The following is a 20,686-nucleotide window of genomic DNA, read 5'->3' on the forward strand; positions in this document are numbered from 1 at the left end:
ACTGAGTCGGCGCGGGAATCACGTGCTTGCAATACGCCGAGAGCCATGTGGGCGAGAACGGGCAGAGAAAGAGAGCTCAAAGAAGTTCTTGGTGTCACTGTTTTGGGGTTTTAGTGCTGAACCTAGAGCCTCAGACCTGCTAGGGCAAGCAATCAACCACTGGGCTACTCTCTCAGCCCCCCAAATATCCAATAGCTTCATGTGAAACTGGCAAGCCAGGCCCAGCACCTGGCACCTACTGGTGCCAGATTATTGTTTACACATTAATTTACTGACCATACTGAGTACTAATGAATTGTCAATCCTTAGGGGTTTTTTATTTTAAAATAACCATCTGCTTTTTTAATATTTGTTTTTATTCCGAGTTATGTTTTTTTTTTCTTTTATCAGTATTCAGGATTCAGCGGGTACTGTCTTCTACCAAGTGCGTATCTTTTTATCTTCCTTAGAAACCTAGCACTTGGGGCTGGAGAGATGGCTCCGAGGTTAAGAGCACTGGCTGCTCTTCCAGAGGTCCTGAGTTCAAGTTCCAGCAACCACATGATGGCTCATAATCATCTATAATGAGATCTTGTGCCCTCTTCTGGCCTGCAAGCATACATGCAGGCAGAACATTATATACATAATAAACAAATAAATATGAAAGAAAGAAAGAAAGAAAGAAAGAAAGAAAGAAAGAAAGAAAGAAAGAAAGAAAGAAAGAGAAAAGAAAGCTAGCATTTGTAGTTTTGACTTTATATACTAACTTTACCTAGCTCATCGGTGTTTGGAGTTTACTTACATCTTGAAGCCCATAACTCAATTTCTTTTTAGTACTGGCATGCACGCTAGGCAAGCACCTTTTCACTATGCCACAGCCTAAGCCCTAAATTTCCATATGACGATAAAAATTTAAAACAGGGCTGGAAAGATGGCTCGCCGGGTGAACGCACGTGGTGTGCAAGCCTGACCGCACAGGTTTGGATGCCCAGGATCTCGGCAAAGCCATTCACAGGGGCTGAGACAAGAAAAGGAACCCAAAGCTCATGCCAGCCTGCCCGCACAGTAGGGACGAGACCACTTCTCCGATAAGGTGGGAAGGTGAGCGGTGGGAAGGAGTAATGCCTGAATTTGTTCTCTGTCAGCCACAGCTGTGCCGTGGCACACCCACACATAAGAACATGCAGGTACACTTACATATCACACCCACACACCCACATATGCGCATACAGTTACATATCTCTGTCACACACACACACACACACACTGTATAATTAGCACTTATGAGGGTTTGTCCTAGCTACATAAACGTACTTGGAGGAAACCATTACAAAAGAAATAATAATCTTGCCGGACACCGTGGTGCACGCCTGTAATCCCAGCACTCAGAGAGGCAGAGGCAGGTGGACCTCTGTGAGTTCGAGGCCAGCCTGATCTACAAAGTGAGTCTAGGACAGCCAAGGCCACACAGAGAAACCCTGTCTCAAAAAAAAAAAAAAAAAAAAAAAAAAAAAGACAAAAAAATTACAATTTTTGATATCTTTCCAGTCTTCATCTAGCCAAACCAGTGACCTCCATATCTGGCAAGAGACCCTGCCTCAAAACGTAAGGTCAAGAACAATTGAGGATTATACCTGAAGTCTGCCTTTGGCCTCCAAAAGTTTGTGTAAATACACACACGCACACACACGGTACAGCCGTTGTCTGAATGTTGGTGTGACCCCAAAGTCTCAAGCTGAAACCCTAACCTAAAGTAACAGTATTTGGAGACGGGGCCTCCGGGTGGAGATGGCATTGGGATAACTCCACCATCACGTGTACACTGTCACACCCGCACACCCACATATTCGCCTTCTTGTAAAAGAAGCTGACAGAGTTTGCCCGCCCTTTTCACCACAGAAGGACACAGCAAGGAAGGCACCGCCTTCACAGACTGTCAGCCCTCATCCGCCAGTAAGCATGCTGGCATTTTGTCCTGGCTGTCTCAGCTTCAGAACTGTGGGTAGCGAATTTCTGTTGAGCATAAAGTATGTCCCAGCTTTTCTCAAGTCACGCCTGCTTCATAGAAGATGGAGGAAATTCTTCCATGTCCTGCAGCTAACCTGCTGACCTCAGGTGGCCCCGTAGACTCCAGAAATTAGACCCTTGGGTATAACAAAGAGTATACCTAAAGGGTATCTGGCCTAGATAAACCATTCCGTAAATGTGTCTGCTTCAGAGCCAACGGGGAAATTAATTTCCTCAGATGTCAACATTCACTGAGTGTAACGGCTGAATGAATTATGTCGTTAACCATCCGAGCCTCGAAGTAGCCTTGTTAAGGTGGGTATCCCCCTTCAGACGGTGAAAGTGGTCTGAGGTATTGGAGGATTTCCAGCAAACCCCACAGGCCCTGGAAAGAGCTTGGACTGGAGCCCATCCATTTGGCGCTCCCTCTACCCTAGTTCTGTTCCGGGTCAGTCAGTCAGAGGCGTGTAACTATGCCCAGGCAGAAGGATAAGTGGAGTCTGCTTCCAGCATCCTCTTACTATCGGTTCAGTATCTACCTTACATCTAAGCTGGGCAGGAGAGGAGCACCTTCCAGGGTGGCCCTCAGGTAGTGTGTGGCAATAGCTGCTTTGCCTCCCTGGATCAGCAAACACACGCAAGAATCACACACAAACACACACACACACACCCCACCACCACTACAGACACAGGATCAGCTTGGCATTTCAGTAGCCCACTTCCACTGGGGGATGTTAGGTCACTGCAGTTAGTTATCACCTACCTCCCCCCGCCCCGACCTTATTAAGATGGACCCTGGGGCCAACGAGTTGGTTCAACAAGCTGAGTCAATCCCTGGGACCCACAGGGCAGAAGGAAAGACCTAAGTCCTGCAGAATGTCTTCTGACAAGCACACATACACTGTTCTGAATGCATGTGTGTGCATGCACACACCCACACACATGTGCCCGAAGGCGCGCACACACACAAACAAACATGCAATTTAAAGCCTTTAGAGGAGGAGGAGAGACGACTCAGAAGGACAAGCACTTGCTGCTCTTCCCTGGTTTGGCTCCCAGCACTCACACCAGATGGCTCACGCCGCCTCTAACTCCAGTCCCAGAGTGCCAGGGCCCTCTTCTGTCCTCCAAGGACGCCTGCACATAGCATAGCGACAAGACATACACACCAAGTAAAAGTAAATATTTTGAATTTAATTTTTTTGAGAATTTCAAACATGGGCGATGTATTTATATCCTTACAAGCTCTCCTTCTTCTGTCTCCAACTTCTGCCATATGCCCAGTCCCCACTCAGTCATGACCTCTTTGCTATTTCACTATTATTGTTTTTACACACACACACACACACACACACACACACACACACAGGACAATAAAAGATTAAAATGTCCAAAAAGGACCCACCTTCCCAAAGCAGTTTTCTTTATGTGGAGAGTTGTTTTTGTTTTTTTGTTTTTTTAACTAAAAGCTGCCAGACCTTGCAAATACAAACACAGCAATCTTTCAAAATTTGAACTTCAGATAAATAATAATTTTAATGTAAGTATATGATTCCAACAAAAGGGATCTATTTATGTTTTCATATTTCCTATCGGTCTGAAATTCAGATTAACTGGGTGTCTTGTGTTTTATCCAGGAGCCCTGGGCAAGCCTGGCTGTCTCCCTTTCTCCTCCTGTTACTGACTAGAACTGCTGGGATAGTGAGGACCCCAGACATCTGCCTCAAATCGTCAGAGCCTGACCCAGCCCTGCTCCTGTCTGTGCAGGCATGGTCTGCCTGCCTGCTGTATACACAGAGGAGCCACCCAAGGCCCCCGCTCACGACTGCCACCTCAGTGCCTCTGAACAGCACTAGGAACCTGATGGACCAGACTGATTCCACTTTAAGATTAAAATCCATCTTGTTAGAAGCTCAAAACCAAGTCCCTTCCTGTCTTCTGTAAAACTTGGATTTGACCTTGTCTTGAGCTATTTTCTGGAATTTGACAGGTTTCCTATATCCTCTAACCTGGTACCACAGCCTGCCAAATATTTTTGAGATGTTCTGCCAAGTTCCTACGGAACCAGAAGCCCTTGAAACGTCCAGAGCCTTGCAGTTCTGGAGCTACTCTAAACCCCACTTTCCCCTGTGTTTGATGCTATTTTCTCAGACCCGGCTTGTGGGAGATAGCCCTGGAAAATAAAACTTGCTTAATTCGACTGAAAGAATTTGGGTAATGGTCCTTATTCTTGTTCGGTGGGACTGGAGGCCCCGCGAGATCAAGGCCCCAACCCAAATTCTGAAGCTGGGCCTTCCCTCGGGGATTCCAGGACTGAAATGCTGACAGCCTGAAGGTGTGCCCCGGCTCCAAGGCGGATTTTCAGTTTGGCGGATTGTTGGCGCGAACTGGCACACTGAAAAGAAACCAGCAAGCGCCTATCTGAAGAGGCCTCCATAGTAGGAAGGAAGGTAGCCGCTGAATGTTTGGTTTTCATCGGTCTCCGCGTGACTACGTGTGAACGAACATTCTGTGTTCTAGATCTACTGGTTTCGTTCTGTTCAGTTTCCTGACTCCACGCGGCGTTCTGTGTTTTCCTCTCCCTCTCCACCCCCCTTTCTAATTCTGCTGCCTCGGCCACCTGGAAACTTTCATGCCGCTTTATTTTCCCTCCCTGAGTCTGCTGCTAGGTGGCAGGCGAAAAGGGGGGCAACAGAAAGCACTCAGAGGCGGGGAGGTGTGACCCAAAGGAGGGAAGGGCAGACTGGCCGGGAAGATTGGCTAGCACCGTAGCACCATAGCAACTCTGGGGGCTCACCAGGGCTGCTTTAATAACCGGAACTCGGAATCTCTACCTCCAAGACTTTTTTGTTCCCCCGAACACTGGATTCAATTTTTACATATGGATAATATTGAAATATTGTTTTATCCTATTCTACTTTATTGAAAAGCTGGCTCTGGAGTTGGGTTATAGTTCCCTCCTTCTCTAGACCCAAGTAGGCTTATTGAAGTTTCCTGTCTGTCCTCTGACAGGCGAGTCACCTGATTTTGTGATAGAAGAAAAAAGAGAGAGAGAAAGGGAGAGAGCAAAACAAAACAGACTGTTGATTTCATTTGACTTTCTAAGACTTTTCCTAAAATATAAACTTCATCTCAGGATTTATAACATTATTATATGAACTTTCTGTACCTCAAGATTTATGAATTTATTGGGTATGTTTAAAGGTTTATAAAGTCTATAACAAAAAGTTAGCTTAAAAAATAACAAAATGAGTTGATTATTAAATAATTAAACGGGTAATTTTAATTTACTGCTACATACTGAATATATGACTTAGATTCAAGTCTTATTTGAAAAAAAAATGGGAAACATTAAAAGACCATAATAACTAAAGATGTAAGTAAAAGCCTTTACAAATTTTTATTCCTCAATGAAGGTAACATAAATGAGGTTTTGCTTACTGTGTTCAGTAACTGCTCTTACAACAAAACATAGTAGCAGGACTTCTGGGTGGCGACTTTGTCTCAGATGTCATGCACTGAACAGAAATGTTTATCCTTAAATGTCCTCAAATTCTCTATTTATCAGATTCTACATTTATCCTGCTGTCATTTGATAAATTCAGAAATTCTTCTAATAATTTTGCCAACTCTAGTTTATATTTTAAATAAAGGACTAAGCAAAAAAAAGCCATTAAAAAAGTCAAGACAAAAATACCGCCTAAAAGAAACAAATAAGAGAGAAAATAGAAGTAACTGTGTCTTGGAGGGTGGGGGGAGAATTGGCCCAGGCTGCCTCCTGGCTTAGGGCTCCTTGCTTCTCTAGCCAGATTTTGATGCCAACTTGACAGTCTCTAGATAGGACTAGCATCCTTAGTAGAAGCTTCTGATTAAAATATAACTTGCAAGGACCAGCAGAGAATCTGGCCAGGGTTTTGGACAGGCAAAAATGTAAAAAAAAAAAAAAAATCTATATTATTCTAGATAAAAGATGGAAAAAGCTAAAGAGTTCAGGCCACCACTATAAGCTACTTAAGATATTTTTTGTAAGTAAAGCACATAGGCCCAACTGAGTCTGTCACTATGTCTAGCAAGTGTCTCCCTCTGCCCCAAGGTTATTTTCCCTTTGTTATTTTTATGCAAAAAAAGGAGGACTTTTGCTACCAGACATTGCCAGAATGTTACATGAAATGATTTCTAAGTAACCTTAGATACCTACAAATGTGCGTGTGATTTTCATCACCTGAAATCCAATGAATATCTTTAAAGGTTCTCGTAGAAGTAGGCTCCTAAACTACAGCTCTCAAAGAAAATGGCTAAAAGGAGGCTCCGAAGCAAAACGGTCCAAAGATGATGGATAAAGAACAAAAATAAGAAACTGAGAGGGGAGTGAGGGTTGCAAAAATGCTGGTCCCATGGAGAGCTGCAGAGTGGAGACAGCCTCTTAAAGCCTGTCTTGCCTTGAAAAAAAAAAAAAAAAAAAAAAAAAAAACGCTGGCTTGGGGGATGCGCATGACTGGTGCTGGCTGTCCAGGACTACAAGATAGGACGGAAATCCTGACCTTGACGCGTAAGTGCTGGGACTGGCTCGTACTGCCGGATGAAGGCGGGCTGCCAATGGCTACTCTTTTTCCTGTTCAATTGTTTTCCTGAGCCCACAGCACACCCCGTCTAAAACCCCCCACTAGAAGGGATACTGCTACAATGAAAAGGCCAATCAGTTTTGAACTAAGCTTGAATTCTAATCTTAACTGTTAAAAATGATTAAAACATGCAAGTTAATAGTTATTAATGACTTTATAAGTGACCACATGTTCAGAACTATATTTGTAGACATGCTAAGTACAAACGAAGTTTGTTTTTTTTTTACAGGATTAAACTTTGCTTAGCTTTCTATATATGTTTCAAGGTTAAGCCTAAAGCAAATAAGTAAAAACACGTAAAATTTACTTAAACTCGGGTATACTTAATAGACGGCCCTCAAAACTTCAGAGACCTGCTGAATATGGCATTTAAAATGTTTAATGAAAAAAGCTTCCTATGATAGACAGAAAAGCCAGATTCTGGCATCCTCGCTAAAGTCCCCAAAGAAGACAGATGGGCACAGACATGGATGGTGACGGTGCTAACCGCTGGGATAAACTGCCCCAGGCCTTGCCTGCTGCCAGGGCCCTGCACAAACTGTGGACCCTATTAGGTTGACTGTCCGACTCTGCCAGTCTTCCACAGGACTGTCCGACTCTGCCAGTCTTGCTCAGCCCTTCTGGGTCTGAAGATGCTGTCCTGTGTCATAGCTGAAGACCAGCCTCTGCCCCCAACAAAACTACCACCGGAGCCTAGGTAACTGTGCAGGTAACAGTAAGTCACTGTTTTAATCACTACAAAGGCCATCTGGTTTGTATTTCCTGCTATTTTACCCTTCTCAGGTTTCTGATCGTGTTGGCAGGTTTATGAGGTTACAACAGCTGCCTAGTCAGTACCTTTCATACGAAAACCAGGACTTGCTTTTCTAAAGGTTTGTCTTGCTAACAGGTTTCATATTAACAGGTTTACACTGGGTAAACAGGCTTCCAGTGTAATTTTTACTATTTAAAGGAACTTGCTTTGCAATGGCCACTCTCAGCAATCAGCTACTGTGTCTCATGGTAAGTGATTTGATAAAAACCGTTTTAAATTTATGTAAGTCCTGAGAGTCTAAGGAAATGGTCTAAGGCAAATACAAGTTATAAATATCTGAGGATATAAAGAACTTAAACAAGTTATAAAGGTCTGAAAAAAATGATTTAAATGTTTTAAAAGTTTCAGATTCCTTCCCTTTCTATGCTTTTGTAATACTAATATTTCAAATGTCCAGAGTTTTAACATTGATCAGTGGAGTTCTGATAAGCCTGTAAAGCACTGATTACTAATATCAGCTCAAGATTTTAAATTTCCTTTGGTTGTCTTCTAAATATAAACTTAAAGATGCCTCTCATCATGCTAAAAAATATCTCTACCCAATCTATGTCCATCCCTTCCTCTAGACAGGAAAAAAAAAAAAAAAAAAAAAAAAAAAAAAAAAACAAAGAATGTTCATGCTTTCTAACCCATAGCTTTTGCTATGATTCATGTCATAGCCTGTGTCTACTCCAGGTTTTACAGACACCTGTTAGCTCTTTCTACAATGTAGATTTCAATACAGATTATGAACAATGAATGGTAGTGCTGATATAGCTAACACTTATCTTTTTTTTTTTTTTTGTAAACTCAAAGATTCATATAAGCTTCAGGGAATTGCAACCTGAATCCACCTATCATGGGCCAATTGGACTCCAGATAAATATTCCTGCCACATCAGTCAACAACATAAGCTTCCTTGACTGTTACCTATTCCTAAAGGGAAAACCCCAAATATAAGCTTTTTCTTTCACTGTAGCTTCCATCCCTTGTCTGTATCTGTCTCTGCAGATTTCCGCCCAGCTGGTACGCACCACCCAAAATCAGCTGAGGACTACAAACTGCTCCAAAAGTGAGCTGCACGATGCTACCCCAAGTAGTCCTGCAAAGATGCAGCTCTGAAAGCTGAAACGACGCGGTCCAGCCAACGTAACTGCTCTGTCTCCAGCTGGGTCAGTGAACCAGACGCTTCTCATGAATGCTCCATTGCCTGAATCCCCTCCTGGCTTTTGACTAATGTTCCAGTCTCCCTGGGCCCAGACAACAATGTCCTAATTTCAGATGAGAAGCACTTACAGAAGAGACTATGTTGCTCCTTCTCAACAAAGGCTGGACTGTTATGTCAGAAGGAAACTCCCTGGCAAAGGGGACGAAATGGCTATATATATATATAGTTCCTATTTGGCATACCAGGCTCCCTCAGTGTCAAAAAGTTACCAAATAGACCAAGATCTGTCAACTAAAACAGTTCATTAGCTGAGATAGTTCTACGATGTGATAGGACACTTAATACACTCGATACAGAACAAAAATGGAGGGCTTCAAGGAAAATTTGTTCTTTCTGTGCTAACCAACCAGATGTCATCAGAGAGACCCTAACCATGACACAAATTTTGTCTCTTGACAAATAAAAAAAATGCTAAGATACTTGCTCTCTGCCAGCACTATCAGCCCATACAACAAATAATTACCATTCCCAAGGATTGGGTCACAACAGGACCATCCTGACTCCTTAAGATCCATCTTGTTACAAGGTCAAAATAAGTTCATTCCCACTTTCTGTAACACTTGGGTTTGACCATGTCTTGACCCATATTGTGGAATTTGACCTCTTCCACATGCCCTACCCTAACTTCCATCCCGATAAGCTATTCTGCCAAATAATTTTAAAATATTCTGCTAAGTTCCTAAATGACCAAAAACCCTTGAAAAGCCCTTAGCCTTGCAGTTTGGGGAACTAATATAAACCTCCTCTTTTCCTGTATTCAATGCTATTTTTCAAACCCTGATTCAGGGAGGTTGTCTGTCAGACCAAAAATAAAGCTTGCTTAATTTAACTCAAAAGTTTGGGTAATGAAATAAATTTAATAATAATAAATAACAAATAAATAAATTGAAAAATTGAAAAAAATTGGGGTAATGGTCTTTACTCTTGTTCAATGAAATTAACAAAGCAGCGAGCTCATTTTCTTGGTGAAAACTCAAGGAGAGCTACATGATGTGAAGGATAGCATCAATCAATTTTACTAAAAGATTTGGAAAAAAAAAAGTTTGCGTTTTAGGATTTTTACCAGAAGTTATTGTGTGAATATGCAGATTGCTGGCTCTTGCCTTGGACAATGCGCATTTTTTTTCTTTCCTTTTCCATGAAGACCAAGTGGCCATAATATCTTTATGTGCAGAGAGAGAGCGCAGCCTGCGGTACTCAGAAGGGAAGCAAGATTACTGGCATCAGCAGTGCAGGCAGAAACAACAAGCCCTGCCTTGGCCGAGGCTGGGAATGCTGGCGTCACTAGGCACAGCTGGCTCTCTTCCACCCAAGCGCCCCTGCCAGGAAGTGCTATTTCTTGATGAATCCAAAGAAGCTTTGCTTCCCCTCTCCCTGCCCCCACTTTTGGCTGAAAAAAAAAAAATCTGGCTCCCACAACAACTAGTGCAACTTCCAACTAAAATTGCTTTGAAATGTGATAAATCAAATATTTCATTTACGAAAACAAGATTATAAATAGCTCCGTGTTCTGCTGTAAAGAATATCCCTATCACGTAAAAGCAGCCAAAACAAAATATTTAAATAATATGTGTACTTTCCCTCTTTGCCTTTTACTTTGGCACTACATCTGAACAATACAATCTGAACAGCTGTCTGTGCACACAAACTTTCAGCGACCTTGAGTTCCCAAGATTCCACTTGGCAGAGAGCTGAACCTGTCTGTATGCAAACAGAACATACATTTTTGTCTCAGTCAATGAAAACCTCATACGTCAAACAACAATAATCACTGAAGACTGTGGCACCTAATGTCCCTGTCTTACTTAGGGTTTCTGTTGCTGCGATGATTCACCGTAACCAAAAAGCAGATTGGGAAGGAAAAGTTTATTTGGCTTCTTCCACATTGTAGTGCATCACTGAATGAAACCAGGATGGAACTCAAACAGAAAATGAATTTGGAGGCAGGAGCTAATGCAGAGGCCGTGGTGGAGTACTGTTTACTGGCAAGCTCCTCATGACTTGCTCAGCTTCCCTTCCTTCCTTCCTTCCTTCCTTCCTTCCTTCCTTCCTTCCTTCCTTCCTTTCTCTCTCTCTCTCTCTCTTTCTTTCTTTTTCTGAGACAGGGTTTCTCTGTGTAGCCTTGGCTGTCCTGGACTCACTTTGTAGACCAGCCTGCCTTCAAACTCACAGAGATCTGCTTGCCTTGGTCTCCCTGAGTTCTGGGATGACATGCGCCACTGTGCCTGGCTTCAGCCTGCTATCTTATAAATCCCAGGACCACCAGCCCAGGGACGGCACCACCCACAGTGGGCTGGGCCCTCCTGCATCAACCACTAATTGAGAAACCGCCCTAAAGCGAGAGATCATGGAGCCATTTTCTCAACTGTGGCTCCTTCCTTTCTGGTGACTCTAGCTTGTGTCAGGTTGACATAAAACTAGCCAGCACAGCTCCCCTCTGAGCTGTCCTCAGTAGACTACAGAGAGAAGGCAGGAATCCTTATTTCACAGTCATCCCGCGGTACGTACCAAAGTGTAGTCAATGAGTGCAGAGTGTATTTACACATTTATTTAAGACACATCTGGGCACAGTGTTGGTAAAGGCACTGCCAAGCTTGAAGACCTGAGTTCGAGCCATAGAACCACATGGAAGAAAGTAGGAACCCTCTCCCACAAGCTGTCCTCTGACCTCTGCGCATGCCATGGCTTGCACACTTGTATGCAGCGCATATAGTAAATAAAACAATAACATTTAAAAAATTTAAGTAGACATACCATTTATATCTGTAGAGGTCCACTCATGCCCAAAACCTGTTCTACCTTGATGAGTTATGTGTATATAAGACCATGACTCTTAATAGGCACACACTGGGGGAAGAGGCCAATTTTTTATTGGTTAATTCTGTCACTTGACAATTTCATACACGCTTTAGATGTATACTTGATTACTCTTTTCCCCACAACTCACACCTATATCAGTCAAAGTGCCCTTTCCTACCAGTCTTTCTCAGAATCACGACTGTGTTTTGAATTTGTGACCCATTTAATTTAACTAGAGCCATCTGTGTGACCACTGGGTTGGAACTATTTCCTGAAGTCGAGTGGGATCCTCAGTGGGTACACAAGCAAAGGCGACGAGACCCAGTTAGCCTCAATCTATCAGCAGTAAATAGCTCAGTGGTAAAAGGTGGGACTCTTGAGCCCCCTTCACCCTCCACACCTGACAGTGGGTCCATTCTTTTTCTTGTTATTGTTGTTGTTGGGGGTTGGATTGAGTTGTTTTTTGTTTTTGTTCTGGTTTGTTTTGTTTTGGTTTGGTTTTTTGAGACAGGGTTTCTCTGTGTAGCCCTGGCTGTCCTAGACTCTCTTTGTAGACCAGGCTGGCCTCGAACTCATAGAGATCTACCTGCCTCTGCCTCCCCAAGTGCTGGGATTACAGGGGTGGGTGTGCCACCATGCCCGGCAGTGGGTCCATTCTTAAACAAACCCAGTATTAGCAGCTACTGCGAGACCATGATTACCTTGGATGTTTCTTGCCTAGAACATAGCATTTCACCGCCATTTACCTATATACCTATATTCTGATTCTTATACTTTTCCACCTCATCCCCACCCTACTCCTGCTTCTAAAATGCCCTGAACTTTAAAAGGGATAAGACTGAGCATTCATCCATCATGTATTGTCACCTTCTACAACTGTGAGTCACCACCTTCACCACTGGAAAGAAAGGCTTCCTTTGTTAAGCCTAGAGGTTATAAATATAAATATTTAGAAGGCAACTTGACTAAACGATAGCATTCAGTTGCCCCCAGACTATGCTTTCTCCCCTGCCACAAGCTTTTGACCAGATTTGCAGTATCAAGCATAGATTCCCTCCTGTGAGCAATTGGAGGGAATCCAGAGAGCAGCTGGTTACACTCATAACAGTAGTGCCGCTGTTCCGCAAGTGGGCACACCATGCCTGGAGAGCTGGTCTTAGAGATCAAAGGATTCAGACAGCGGGGTAAGATCCTTGCTGCTGTCCTTGCTCCCATAGCATCCTTCAGAGCAACTTCTAGACGAAGGAAGCCAGCCAACAGAGAAGAAACTTCCAAATCAGTTTAAGCTTGATCTCTTTGGATTATGAACCCAAGATGTGTGGCATCTTTAGGAATAGAGTCTTATTGTCTGGTTCTGGTGGACAACAAGATGAATGACAAGAGCCTTTATTGCGTTGGGAGTTTCTGGGGACCATGACCAACAACTCATAAAGAGGTAGCCCAGTCCTGGCAATGGGGCTTTTGTTTAATAACTAACCCATGGCTCCTGGTTATGGATTTTTCTAGCCTTGTAAGATATCTCCCTCCAAACTTTTTAAAAATAGATTTTTAAAAACGTCATTACAAGACAGCAAGTTTTCATATGGCTTTTGCAGCCCCTTCATTTTGGTTAGCCTCCACCAACCCTGCCATTGCTGGCCCTGCTTCCCCACCCATAATGGCATGATCGCCCCGATCACAACTGGTGGATTCTGGGAGCAAGAGCAAGGCAGGAATGGTGGGGGATGGAGAGAGGACAAGAACAGACTGTCTGGAAACAGGCTTCAGTGAGACAGCTTATTTACTTGGGAGAACAAGGCCTATTTAAACGTTTGGAGAGTTGGTAAGGGTCTTCAGCCAGAGAGGACATCATTGGCCAGGGCCAAGGCGCTGAGGGTTCCTCATGTGGACTGGGAGGAATTTCAGATATTGCTGAATGTAATCTTATAAGGAGAGGAAGTCCACCCTGGCTGCCAGGCTACCTCCTCTGAGGGGCAAGGGTGGGGCACAGGGCTTCCTGTGCTGGGGATATGCAGGCCTGGGCCAGAGGAGGGAGCAATCCTACTCCAGCCAACCTCAGGACAAAATTTCCAGGGTTTAGACACATCTTGGCTCCACTCTTCCTCCGGACCTGCTCCCCCAACCCATGACTCCCTAGTCCCACACATCTCCATCCCCTAGCTCCAGACACCCTCTCTGCTGAAAGCTTTCCATCTGCAGTTCTCCCTTTCTACCTCATATTACCTACATTCCACTATGAATCACCTCTCCCTTAATCAACCCTCATCCCAAAGAAAGAGGACTTTTTGTTGTTGTTCTTCAGCTATAGCGCTTTCTTAAGGATAAATTCAGAATTGTTTACAAGAAATTTGGTGAAATATAGTCCAGTAGTTTTGTCCAGAATTATTCCTGGTGGCTAAAAAGAGCCAGACACTGAGAAGTTTTTCCCAAGGGACAATTTTTTTTTCAAACAAAACTTTTTCTGGGAGCGTCTCTATCCATCTCTAACACCCAGAAAGAAGGTATTTTAGACAGAGGCTGGATTGAAAGCAGTCCCCACAAATGATACAGGCCATTGCTTCCCAGAGTTCAGTTTTGGGTGCTCCCAGATTCATGTCCTCTCCACGGACCTCCCAAGGGAAACTTGCTGGCTGAAGCTCTCCGGTGTGGATTCCCTGCTGAGCTTTAGTTAAGAGACAAATGAGAAAACACCTTCCCACCACCCCCACCTCACCTACTTTCCCTCAACTTAATTTCCACTGAAAAGCCAAAAAAATTCACACTCGTGGAGAAATGCCAGGAGTTTTGGCTGGTTATGTCTGCAGCTTCCGTATCATATAAGATTATTCTTGGCATCTGGTTTAGACAGGAATCATGGAAGAAAATGATGTATTTATGTTTAACAGTGAACTGGAAATAATTAGACCCTGAAATGATAGTGCTTTTTTCCTTCACAAATTGAGTAATGTTTCCTTTCTTAGTGAGAGTACTGCACCCCCCTCCCCAAAGGAAATGTGAATATGTATACATTTAAAATTCGTTAACACAAAACAAGATTTTTATAAACGGCCTAAGGGAAACAATTCGACAGGGCAAAAGCGCTAGCCACACAAGCCTGATGATGGCCCAAGTTCATCCCTGAACTCAGGTCAAAAGCTGGAAGTAGTTGTCCTAAATTCCTCCCTCACAACAACAGAAATGTGCAGGTCAGGGGCTAGAAACACAGCTCAGGGATTAAAGGCACATGCTGCCCTCGCAGACGTCCCAGGTTCATTTCCCAGAATCCTCATGGGGGCTCACAACCATCTGTAACTCCAGTTCCAGATGATCCAACACCTCTTCAGGCATCTGAGGGTTCCAGACATGTGCTGTGAGAGCAGGGGCATACCTGCATGCCGGCAAAACACCATACACAAACAATAAAATAAACATTTAAAAAAATTTGAGGTCAGACTTTTCCAGTCTATTTATTACTATACATCACACTTCACGTATTCCTGACTAACGAGGGACTCTTCAAGATGAAATAATAACTAACATAGAGTGAACAGCCTCTCTGCTGTCCCCCCATTTCCACCTTTTGTTTATTGACTGTCTCATCAAGTGAGAACAAGATTTACTTTGGCATTCACATCATACCAGGCTTCAGCTTGGGCACCATTGTTCCAATAAGATAAGTCACGACTTGCCTTGTTTAATAATTATACCACAATGCTGCGGTCAAGAAACAACTCACATAACTGGCTTCTGTGGTCCTATTTGATGCTCCATTGTGCATCCCACAGTGACTCACAGCAGGGGTCCCTCAGGGGCAGAGTCAGCGATTTGTCCTTTGTCCCTTGCTCCACAGCTCTATCTGCACACCAGCTAAGACAGTGAATCTTTGAACATGCAGAGATGATCACTCCCCAACTCCACCATGACTCCTTTCTGTAACTTTGAGTCAGACAGTAATACAGTCCAAACACAGAGTAGGAGTACCAGCAAGCCTCAAGGCAGAGGGATAGACCCACTATTCACTGTCTGGGTGTGTCCACTGTTGGCCATCTCTTCTTCAGTGTCTTCAAGCTCTAATGGAGCACCAACCCAAGATAGAAGGCCTCTTTATATACTTCCGTGATTCCAGACATTAATAATTGCTAAATCTCTTAGCTGCTGTTCTATTGCTGTGAAGTGACACTATAGGCAAGACAACTCATAGAAGAGTTTATTGGGGGTCACAGTTCTAAATGATTAGAGTCCATGACCATCACAGCAGGGAGCATGGTAGCAGGCAGAGAGGCGCCAGAGCAGTAGCTGAGAGCTTAGATCCTTATCTAAAAGTTGGAAACAGAAGAAGCTAACAGGGATTGGTGTAGGCTTTTGAAACCTCAAAGCCCACCCAAAGTGACCCATCTTATCCAACAAGACCAACACTTTCTAATCTTTTCCAAACAGTTCCACCCACTGGGAATCAAGTATTCAAATATAGGAGCCTGTGGAGATCATTCTCATTCAATTAGGTAAGAGATAGAGTAAGAATGAATGCTAACTAGAAAGAATGGTCATTGGTCAAGGAATTTTAAACCACTTTGAGGACTCCATAAAGGCTATAATTGTCAGTGATGAAGATGTGACTGACCTCAGAGTCTGCCCAGAAGTAGTGGAGGTGGGAGAGGGGGCTGTCTGTATCTCTGGATGATACAGTCAGGTGATCATCTAGGAGGCCAGCTAGACTAGAGCAGAGGAAGCACTGATTGATAGACAGGAAGCAGAACTTGTTACCTAACCAGCATCCTAGCACTTCAAGTACAGGAGCCTTGTGAAAGAGCTTTTAAAAGAATGGAACAATTTTCAGGATCTCGGAGAAAGCCAAATACTTCCTGTCATCCACCCACCTCAGGCATCCCTCTTCTGTGTGGTATGCAGCTATTTTAACTGAGTCTCCGCTCCCCTGGGCCCTGCAGTTTTCCTCTCCTCCTTATCCATTATCGCTTCTTTCTCCCTAATATCCCAAATTCCTTATTTTCTCATTCCTATTTTGTTTCAGGAACTTCTTTCTGTCATCCCTTTTGAGTAGGACAGCCAGTGGCCAATCCTGAGTGTCCTTGTCTGAGAACGCTGTAATTCCTCCCCTCCCCCAGTTCTTACAGGATGGTTTCACTGAGCAAATGGCTGTGTATTGACAATTCTTTCTGCACTTGAAAATCATTCCCTCAGTTTATTCTGGACTCCATGGTTTTTAAAGAGAAAATCCACTGTCATTCTGTTTTCTTCTATAGACAAGGTGGCATATTCTATTTTAAAATATTCTTTGTTTTTAGTTTTCAAAAGCTTGTAGGTCTTGTAATGGATTCTTGGGGGCTGTTATGTTGGGGACTTTCCCTCCACCTTGAATTGTATTATCTTATTTTCAAGTTCACTTGGTCTTCTGCCCATTTCATTCTGCCGTTGAATCATCCATTGACTTTTCAATTTCAATGTCTATGGTCTTTAGTTCTCATATTTCCATTCTCTTATTTAAAAAAAAATTCTCTAAAGCTTTCTATTTTTCTGCTTAGATATTCTGGGGTTTTCCCTCCCCCTCTTATTTGTGTTCACAGTTGTTCACAGAAATATTTTCATGATGGCCACTTGAAAATCTAGGCAGAAAGGCAAGGCTGCTCTGTTATAGCCGTGCAAGGGAAGAAGAAATTAGGCTCTGCCCTCAGTCTGTGATAATGGGGTTAAAAGTAGGACTATAGTTTTATGTTGAATTTTACTAAAAGAGAGCCATTATTGTTTAGAAGTTTTGTACTTCATTAGGCTGTCCCGTCTCTTTGTAGAATGGCAATAGAGAAACATTTTTCCTAGGATAATGTTTTGTAATGGCTTTTTTGGTTTTTAATGTTTCTGAGTCACTGCATATTCCAACACCATTTATATGTGGGAAAGAAAGAAAGAAAGAAAGAAAGAAAGAAAGAAAGAAAGAAAGAGGAAGGAAGGAAGGAAGGAAGGAAGGAAGGAAGGAAGGAAGGAAGGAAGGAAAGAAAGAAAGAGAAAGAAAGAAAGAAAGAAAGAAAGAAAGAAAGAAAGAAAGAAAGAAAGAAAGAAAGAAAGAAAGAAAGGAAAAGGAAAGGAAGGAAGAAAAAAAGCCTTAGAGGACTCAGAATCTCATCACTGTGTCATTCTCTGGCAAGAAAGAATCCAAGCCCATTCATTGTTTTCTCTCCCCATTTGGATTGTTTTTCCATTTGTTTTATACATAACCTCAGAGCTCACAGGTGGACTTCAGGAAAGGAACAGGGAGGACTGCAACCATTCCAGAAATCCATGGTTGTTTTACGGTAGCAATTTTTCTCAGATAGACTGAGTAGGTATAATTTCACAACCTCCATATGCACCAAAAGCACTTATTTGAGGACTAGAAACTACAGAGGTACACTCTCCCAAGCAGCTATGTTTCCAGGGATGCAACAACCAGTGTGGCTGTGTGTTGTTTATTTGTTCGTGACAGGCCAACTCTGGCTTTATCCATAATATCACTTCTGCGATTGCACTGCAGCCTGCGTGCCTCAGTTGTGGTGGCTTGCTTTCTTGGTGCTCAGTATTTGTCTTGGGGTGCTGGTTCTCTGTTACGGAGAAATAACACCCTAGGATCTCATAACTGCGATTGTGTAATCCTCGCTGTTGTCCGCTGCACCTTCCTCTCTCCATTTTTCAGCTTCCTGACTTGAACTGCCCCTTTACCATGTTCTAGAAGAATGGCCTCAGTGCAGCCTAAGCCATCAGCTAGGCATTTGTGCTGTTCTTGGGGTGTGAACCTCATGTTTTGCTTGTAGCACTGCCAGTGTCCTCCCGCCCTCAGCCTTGACCTGACGAAGAGTTTTTGGCTAGCTTGACAGCAAAGGAAAGTGACTGTAGGGCACAAAAGCTTCAAATGCAGACCCAGTCAGTAGGCTTTCCAGACCCTCATTTTTCTTGCACGTTTTGTCAACATGACGAAGTGTGACTAGATATTTCAAAACATCCTCCTTGCCTTTCAGAGCTCCTTCCACCCTCCTTTCTTTTTCTCCTGCTCCTAAGGTCCTCACACACAGCATTTTTCGTTAGTTATGTCCCTTCCTCCAAAATAATCTTTGCTAGTATCAAGGTTGCTTTGATATTCAATAGTTTATGGCTTGAAATGCTGTCTACGAATTGATCTCTAAACATCTATCTGCAGCTCAGCGTTGTCTCCCAGACTCTGCAGGCATGCGTTCCATCTCCTATCCAACATGACCAGTTGAAAATCTATTGCAGACTCAGTAGAACTTCTGAGCTCTCCCTCCAAACATTCCTTATCTATAGCCTTCCCCAGTAAAACATATGGCCTCCTGGACCCTTCTAAAGTCCTTACAATTATTCTTGACCCTGTTCCCTACATTGAAGGGGACAGTGGAAGCGCTGAGTGAGTAAAACCGTGAGTGAATGTGTATTGTTGACACAAGCAAGGCCATGGGGAACACCTCAAAGCCTCAGGCTCATGAGGGGAGTGGCCAAGCCTTCCCTGTGTGAGGCTCAGAGGGATGGCAAAGTTCTCCTGGGGAGTTTGAGTGCTTATGGACAACTGGTCAGTGAGTGCAGAGACTGTAGCCTCCTCCCAGGTGTTCACATCCTGTGTGGTTAAACCTTTAATCCCAACAGCTGGGAGGCGGAGGAAGGGGGATCTGTGTGAGTTCGAGGCTAGCCTGACCTACAGAGCCAGTTAGTTCTGGGGCTACACACAGAGAAAGAATGTCTCAAACAACAAACACAGCAACAAGATGGCAGCCAGACACTGCTCACCTACAGAGACTAGCTAGCCCCTCCCCCTGCACTGTTCCTGATAAACATGCTGAGGTTCTGGGTTGGGCCCCGTGGCAGACTCCACCTGATCCCAGTTTACTCTATGAGAATCTATGTGTCTGTTTTCTCCTCAGCCCCTCAACGTCCCTAGTCAGGGTTCTAGAACCCAAGCCTTGAAGAACACAGCACTACATAGCCCAGCTTCCCACTCATGGGCAGGACCTATCAAACACGCCTGTCCCAGCAATTCTCCAAGCATCTTTGCTGCTGCCTCCTGGGCCAAGCCGCCACCTTTCACCTGATGGCAGCAATGGCTTCCTACGAGGTTTCTCTTCCTCCTCTATGGTCCTGCTCTCCACAGCTTTCTTGGTGTTTACAATCATCGTATCTTCAAATCAGATACTTCAAAATACAAGTCAAGAAGTTTGAGAAAATGACCCAGTGGTTAAGAGTGCTTACTGCTCTATCAGAATTTAGATCCCAGTGTCCACACTAGGCAGCTCACGCATGCCTGTAGCTTCCATGAGTATTCCTTAACACACACACACACACAAACACACAAATAAAATCTTTTAAAAACTAAAATAATAGTAATAGAAATGTTATGCCATCCTTCTACTCGAACCCAGAGTGAAGGCTGAGGCCCTTGTAAGAGCCATTCAGTCTCTGCATGATCTGTGCTCTTTCTCAGTGTGACTTCTACTCCTTCTGTCATTTACCTAGCCCCAGTGCGGTGGTGTGACTAGGAAAAGCACCTGTAGGCTCATATATTTGAATGTGTGGTCATTAAGGAATAGTGATACTTGACAGGGATTAGGAGGTGTGGCCTCATTCGAGGAAAGGGTATGTCACTGGGGATGGATCTTGAGGTTTCAAATGCTCAAGACAGTCCCAGCATTTCTCTTCCTGCTGCTGTGGATCTCTGGAAACAGAACTACCAAGCTCCTTCTCCAGCACCACGTCTGCCTGCATGCTGGCATGCTTCCCGCCATGATGACAATGGACTAAACCTCTGCACTGGAAGCCAGCCCCACCTAAATGCTTTCCTTTATAAGAGTCGCTGTGGTCATGGTGGCTCTTCATAGCAATAGAACATCGAATAGGACACCCAGTTTCTAACTGATCCTCAAGCAATCTATGTGCCCGTACCAGAGTCTTCACCCTGGCTATTCCGATTGCTGAGAATTCTTACCCTAAACATATGCTTAGCTCAAATCTCCGCCTCTTTGCAGAAACACCTTCCAGACGAACGCTATCCTAACCACCGATAGCATTACAATCTCCACCACCCCCACTAGCATTTCCTATCTCTTACTGAGTCTTTTATTTCTTCCATAATCTATATCATTTATAACATAAATAGTAATTTATATTGTCATTATGTTTCTTGTGCATTATCTGTTTTCTCTGTCAGGAAAGTAAGCCCTCTGAAAGCAAGGGCATTTTCTTTGCTCACTGATAAAACCAAAGGACTTAAAAGATGTCTCCCATGCA

General features: G+C 43.6%; 1 protein-coding gene and 1 long non-coding RNA gene across 5 annotated transcripts in view; one reads left to right on the forward strand and one right to left on the reverse strand.

Moving 5' to 3' along the window:
* The window catches only part of Rapgef4 (Rap guanine nucleotide exchange factor 4), a 266,011-nt gene that overhangs the window by 233,151 nt on the left and 12,174 nt on the right, over positions 1–20,686 (reverse strand). The gene's annotated exons all lie outside the window — the stretch shown is intronic.
* LOC132656070 (uncharacterized) lies at positions 6,121–9,438 on the forward strand. Its single transcript, XR_009594017.1, has 3 exons — positions 6,121–6,535; positions 7,185–7,305; positions 8,413–9,438. It is a non-coding gene; the product is annotated as an uncharacterized LOC132656070 (long non-coding RNA).

The sequence above is a fragment of the Meriones unguiculatus genome, chromosome 8, assembly GCF_030254825.1.
Source record: "Meriones unguiculatus strain TT.TT164.6M chromosome 8, Bangor_MerUng_6.1, whole genome shotgun sequence".
Lineage (NCBI taxonomy): Eukaryota > Metazoa > Chordata > Mammalia > Rodentia > Muridae > Meriones > Meriones unguiculatus.